The sequence below is a fragment of the Gossypium hirsutum genome, chromosome A09, assembly GCF_007990345.1.
Source record: "Gossypium hirsutum isolate 1008001.06 chromosome A09, Gossypium_hirsutum_v2.1, whole genome shotgun sequence".
Classification (NCBI taxonomy): Eukaryota; Viridiplantae; Streptophyta; class Magnoliopsida; order Malvales; family Malvaceae; genus Gossypium; species Gossypium hirsutum.
Window position 1 is genome coordinate 78,115,849 of NC_053432.1, and position 7,857 is coordinate 78,123,705.

The following is a 7,857-nucleotide window of genomic DNA, read 5'->3' on the forward strand; positions in this document are numbered from 1 at the left end:
CTATAACACTAAAGGTTGTCACTTTAATAATCAATCTTCCAGTCAACGAAAATGTAGTAATTAGCATCAACATGAAGAATGAATGCCATCAGTTATTGGGTGCCATGTTGTTTAAGGATAAGGATGATACAAAATTAGATGGGAATTGGTTGAAATGCATGTGGTTAGAAAGACTTGTCAAACTTACCTATATTGTAGAGGAGATGGACCAGTACACTAGAGTTAGGATGCTTTTTACTGGGTGACCCAAGAACAAATTGATGGATTCAACGGTTGTTGCCTACTACAAACATGGGCATCGATACAAATGGAGTGGTTAGCACCATTGGTTCCCAACCATGGGGTTTTCTTTTCAATAGAAGGTGAATATCGTATATAATATTTTAAAATATAATTAAAAATATTTATAACCCATATTGCATTGAAATATTTAAACAAATTCAGAGGTTGATTAGATAGCACATGTTATAGAAGGGACTAGACTTTGATGCGACCAAAAATATATCGGCAATATTAATTCGGTTAGCATCGACATTGTTACTTATACAGAAGGATGAGAATATGAGTTTGGGCGTGCTGAAGTATATTTATTTTTCTATTTAAGGATTGGGAAGCGATTATGTATAATTTTTTTCTCTATTTCTTTTATAAATAATTTTATAAAAGGTTATAATTATAAATTGTCATTATAATTAATCTTTTCCAATCCATTGTTTATCCAAATAAATAAAATTACTTAACTTTCATTTCCTTGACTAATATTAAGTTTTCAAATAAAATAATAAAAAATTATATACTTTATTAAACATTTCCCTCTTTTATTTTCTTCTACTTTCATTTCTTTGCCACTTTCTAATCCAAAGGATTAGTGTAATTTCAGCAAGGTTAAATGAATATTGATGACAGTAAAAATAAATTAAAAATAGAAAAACTACATGATAATGGCTTAATTCCATTTATGGAAAGTAAAAGAGAAAAGTGTAGAATGAATAAATTGAAAACAACCTCCAGCAAAGCAAATTATGATCGACACTCACAAATTAGGTAGTAACCAGTCACATGCTCAAACCTACGGTACATTCTCTTGTTGTGTCAAATCATAGGCTGATTTTAGGGCGACATTTGGAGTGCCCTCTTTTACTCTTTAATTACTTAGGGTTCGCTAGGTCAAGTACTTGGACAACCAAATTTAGTGTATTGTTTATGAGCTTAGATTCTCTCAATCTCTAAGCTCTTTATCCTTACCCCAATTATAGAAAAAAACTCATCAATATAAATTCTTTGCCTTACCCCAGCTATCCCATAAGTTGATCAAGGGCTCAATTAACTATGGAGCCTTTTATGTATACAGTTCATTTATTTTATATTTATGTTTTATTCGTATATTAATTTAATAACGGGAGTATTAAATTATGGGTACAAGAATTTAAATCTGATCTCAAATAATTTTATTTTTCTCCTAATTATAAAAATATATAATTACTTATTTATATAAAAAATTATCATTATCAATAGGATATACATATATCAACATCACCGATGTGAGAATATAATAATAAATCAAACGATAAGGCCATGGTTAGGGTTTCCATATAGGGTTGTCAACCTCTTGGTAGGCGGTTGAACTATTCATTACGGGTTGAACACGCAAATATATGACTAGTATTTTATCCTTTGCACATACCTCAATCCAATTTAGCTTTATTATTTTTAATTATTTTTATGGAACAATATTTGTTATTATTATGTATGAGGATGAGATTTTGACTTAATTAGATTATCAATATGTGGGTAAAATTGTAATAGACTTGTTAAAAAATTGAAAACCTTTGGTTAAAATGATAATATTGATTAGGTTTTGTATTAAAAAATATTACTTATTTCATTTTAAATTAAAAAGGGTAAATTATCATTTCAGTCCTTTAATTTTACTTTTACTTTTATCATTTAATTTTAAAATTCAATAATTTTATTGCCGACATTTGTCTTAATTTTATTAATAAATTGTGCAATTATAGTATTTCTATATGGGCATAATGATTTATTTGAAACTCTAGCTTTAAAAAAATTATTTTAGTCTTTTATTTAATATTTTATTTTTTAGCTCTAATATTTTTTTTGTCAAATTATCTAAAAATAGATAAAAATTAATATTTTTTAACTTTCTTGATGTAGCATGCATATGGATTGCCAGGAATTGTCAGGTGAATGACTCGTAAATTTTTAATTAATTTTTAAAATTTAAAAAATAAAAAATTATATAAAAATATTTTTTAAAATTTTAAAAAATTAATTAAATATTGACATGTCATTCGCATGTCATTTTATGTGTATGTCATGTTAGTAAATTTTCTATTCATTTTAAAGTGATTTGACAAAAAAATTTAGAAGTTAAAAAGAAAAATAAATAATTAAATAAAAAGCTAAAATAGTTAAATTTTAAGTTGAAATGGTAAATAAATTATTATGCCATCTATAATTTCATACAACGATTTTAATGATATTTACGTGCATCAGGAAAGTCCCAAAAAAAAAAAGGAGGTTAAGGCTGTCTACCCATTACAGCCACTGTTCAAAGAAATTTTATTATATATAGTATTTAACAAATAAATATCCTGTTAATTAGAAATTAAAATATTTGCTGGAATTGTTATAATGAAATATGCGATATTATTTTGGTTATTAATATTACACTATCCCATGTCATTATTTAAGTGAAAAATAAAATTGTGAAATAAATATATTTATAAAAATTAATATAAATTAAAAAATTTATTTTTTTAAATGATAAAATATAAATGTTAAAAATTATAGATAATTTAAAAATATATATATTTCAAAGAAACTTGGGTTTAGTTTTACTATAAAAAATAATTCTTGAATTGGAATTTTTCTTTCCCGACGAAAAAGATTTTATTCTACAATATATTTTAAAAGACTTCAATTAATACAGACAAAAATGGACTAACTCAACCATTTAAGTGGGAACTAGAAATCAAGATTAGGGGAGAAAGGCTTCCCAGCAACATCCGAAAATCAAAATGTGTTTAATACACAAGGAAATCCAACGCTTGGGTAGTTGAAGGTTCTATGTACCTACTTCCCAATTTAGCTAAGCTATCAGCACATTAATTTCCTCTTCTAAGGCTGTGCTTTTTGAAATCCTTTTATTAGCATCTCGTAATCTCAAATCACAATACTCAATATTTCATCATTAACATTTTATTAATAATGAAAAATAATACTTTATTTTTTTATATAAAAAAATATAAAATGATGAAGACAATCCAAAATAATACAAGTTAGTTTATAATAAAAAGGATATTTTTGTTAATGATAAAAAATTACTATTAAATAGGAGTATTTTCGTGATTGAGTTATGCTTGGGCTGTTGCAGGCCCATTTACTCGGTGGCCCACTACCCATTACAAGCCCAAATGACATTACAGGCCCAATAAGCCCAACTGGCCCCAAAACCCAGTCAGACTAGGGCAGAAACCCTAGCCCCCTGTTGTGCCGCACCTGCTCCTGGCCGCCTCACCTGCCCTCTGTTCACACCCACTTGCCCTGCCACAACTGCCACCGCCGCACCGTCCCATCACCCTGTTCTCACCATCAATTGCCTGCAACAAGGAAGCAAACAGGAAGCAAGCAAAAACAGTAGCAAAAATAGGCTATAAAAGCCATTCAAAGAATGTAACAAGGGGGGGCTTCTTTTTTTTCTTTCTTTCTTTTGATTTTTCCTTTTGTAATAGAGACCAAAAAATAAATAAAAAACAAAAAAATCTTAAGGTGATTCTTTTTCTTTTCGCATCTTTTCCTTTTTTAGATCTGTTCTTTTTACATTTATACATATATATACACATATTTATATAAAGAATAGTTTATATTTGCGCAAAAATAAAAAAAGAATAAAATTTTTACCTTTTTTGAATTTTTCGGCCACCGCGTGCGGTGGCCGGCGGTGGCCGGAGCAGCGCCGACACGACGGACGGTGCGACGGACGGCGACCGAAGCTCGCCGGACTCTGGGCTACCCCCAGAGGTCTCCCCTCCCTCTCTCTCCTCTTTTTTTTTCCTCAGCAGCACAAAATGATTTTTTTCGCAAAAAGGGGGTATTTATACCCCCCTGAAACGGCGCCGTTTCGGCAAAGGGGGTCCGCGCGTCGACCCGCGACCCGACCCGCTCCGACCCGGAGGATCCGCGTGTTTTTGCGGAGGGGCTAATTTCGCATTTAGCCCCTCCGCACTTTTAATTATTTTTAATTTAACCCTTGTCATTTTATAAATTTGCCCACTGATTTTTCAGGATTTCAATTTAGTCCCAAGAAAACGGCATCGTTTTACAGGCGAGGGAAAATTTCCCTTTTGGCCCCTAAAACTTTCGCGCGTTTTGCAAATCGATCCTTCTTTGTTTTATTTGCATTTTTTTTGCCCTAAATTTAAAGTTTTTTATTCAAATAGATCCTAGTTTTAATTGCTAATTAATTATAATCTTTGATGTGACATGCTTGTATATTTATTCAAATTTGATAATTATTTTATTATTATTATTTTTACTAATTAATACTTATGCATATTTATTATATATATTATTATGTTCCCAATTCTTATATATATATATATATCTCTATTTATGCATATTTTAAATATATTCATCATATATTTATTTTAACCTTAATATATTATGTACTTATTATATACCTGTCTAATATTCTTATATTACATACTTTATTTATTTTTATGAGCCTACATATTATATACTAATACATATACGTATACTTATTTACTTATTATTTATTTTCTATTGTATATATATTTATGCCTATATGTACTTGCATTTATATGTACATTCTCACCCTAAAATATATTTCATACTCTAATACATTTCTCTTTTTATATACCCATATATATTTGTTTTATTTTATTATATTATACACGTATTTACATATATTTTATAAATATTTAAAACCTTCATACCATTACGTTTATATACTTGTATGCATTTTAACCTCCGCGTATCCTTTTATATTTCCCGCATGTATTTATTCGTAAATTCAAATAGTCACTATTATTATCGACTGTTTCACCTTTATTTGCCAATTTGTTATTCAACATTCGTAAACCCGATTTTCATATTAAGATATCGAGAAATCGTACCCTAACTTACGGGGTTTTGATTTCTTCGATAATTCTTAATTACGCGAACCCTTTTTCAACAAAGTTTTAAAAATAGTCTCGGGGATTAACAAAAGATCATGTTCTAACTTACGGGATGTGATCGTTCTCCTAAACCCAAGATAATCAAATACTTTTCAAATTGTGACGTCCGTTCACGTATTGAAAGCCCGAGATATTGCGTCCTAACTTACGGAGTGTAATTCTTTCTTTCGACGTAGAACGGATCCTTTGCCTTCTTGTGATTTAAATTATAGTTTAATGTATTCGGTTTAGTAAAAGGGGTTGTGTTCTAACTCACGGGACGCGATCTTTTCCCTAATCCCGATAACATCAAATATCTTTGAAAATAGACCAGTTTTGGCATTCATTCATCGTAAAATTGAAATATTGTGTCCTAACTTACGGGATATGGTTTTCTTTCTCGATTTGCGTGAAATATGCCCCATTTTTTCTTAAAATTTTTAACGCATAGCAAAAGGATCGTATCTTCAAAAGTTTTCAATGTTCGACACTAAGACATCAGGTAATCGGCTAGGTACCAATTTTGGGTGTTACGGGGGTGCTAATCCTTCCCCGTACGTAACCGACTCCCGAACCCGTTTTCTAAATTTCGCAGACCAAAATTGTTGTTTTAATAAAATCCACTCGTTTATTAAAAGCAACTACTTTTCAAGGTGATCCAATCACACCTTAATAAAAGATTGGTGGCGACTCCCGTTTTCATTTTCAAAATCCAAGTCGACCCCGTTTTCATCAAAAAAATGGTGTCAACAGCTTGGTTAGCACATTACACTAATTTAATTAATCGTTTAATATATTTATATTTTAATGAAATTTTTTATTGAGTTGGTGTCAGCGGTTAATCGGGTATCAACTCGATTAGGAAATTATGCAAATGTCCTTCCGTATTTAAAATGAGTCGTATTATTCAAGGGTGTTTTAGTCTTTTTATTTAACAAAAATTAAGAAAAATATGACATATAGAAGGATTTGAATCCGTGCCAATTTGATTAATAAACTTTAAATTTACCACTTAATCAAAGCATTATTTTGATATTTTTGTACAAATTTTAATATGCACAAGTTATTATCGCTACCAGTTGTATATCTATATTATTTATTAAATATTTTACGGAGTTGGTGTCACCCTCAATTGGGTCACCAATTCGGTTAAGATATTACAAAAATACCTTTTCATAATTAAAATAATTTATAATATTTGAAGATGTTAGTCTTTTCATTTTAATAAAAATCAGTTAAAATATGCATATGGCCATATTTAAATTCATGCAAATTGGATTAGTAAAATCTTAAATTTATCACTTAACTAAACCTTCATTTTGATGTATTTATACATTTTTTATTTTAATATGCATAAGTTACTATCTTTATTAGTTGTATATTAACACTATTAATAAAACCTCTCACTGAGTTGTTGTCACGAGTTAATTGGGTATCAACTTAGTTGGGAAATTATGAAAATACCCTTTCGGATTTAAAACGAGTTACATTATTCGATGGCATTTTAGTCTCTTTATTTTAACAAAAAACAAGAAAAAAACATGCATATGGTTGGATTTGAACGTGTGCTTGCAATAATGAAACGCTAAATTTACTATTCAACTAAAATATTATTTTAATATTTTTATACATTTTTTAATATGCAAAATTTATTATCTGCACAACTCGATACTAACTCATAATTGATGATAAAATCATGATAAATAATTGTAATACATTTAGTATTGTTTATTTGATGTATTTATATGTTTAAATTTTGTTTTAATCATAATTTAATTATTTATTATATATTATTTTAAATACATATATGTATTCTAAATAAATTATTTCCATGCGCATACACGTATGACATGATTTATAATATTATACAAATCATTTATAATTAAAGAGTTCTATCCCAAAGGTAAAGAGTTGTATCAAGGGTTAGATGAAATTAAAATTTGTTTTTGTATTTAAAATTTATCTTCAGTAAATTACATAGAAATGAAAATATTTTTCAATACGTTTGATATAATTTTACTTGATACAAATTCTCGATGAAGAAAGTTTTGAATAGGATAAATAAATATATTTAACATGAATTAGTATTTATATTTTGTTACAAAAAATTTTGTTTTTAGCTTTTATCTAATTACTAATACTAATATAAAATAATAATTCAAACTTGATTAAATTATATTTATTTATTTTTTGTCATAATTAGTAATCATGATTAAATTAAATTATATTATATTAATTTTAAGGGTAAAGTATAAAAATAGTCACTTTTATTTACATTAAATTATATTTTAGTAACCTATATTTGCAATGTTACGTTTTAGTCAATTACATTATCGTTTTGTTACGAAGTAGTCACTCTACTATTAAGCTCCGTCACCTCCCTTGGGTTTTAAATGCCAACTTGGATGTTCCACGTGCAGTCTAAATTAAATTTAGTTAATTAAAAACTTATTTTCATCTCAACAATTTGACATCCAAGTTGACATTTAAAACTTATTTGGACTACTTCTGGGGAGGTAACGGAGTTTAACAATAAAATAACTACCTTGTAATAAAACGATAACGTAAGTGACAAAAACGTATCACTTCAAACAAAAGTACCTATTTTTATAATTTACCCTAATTTTAAATTCAAACCTGAATTACAGATTTATCC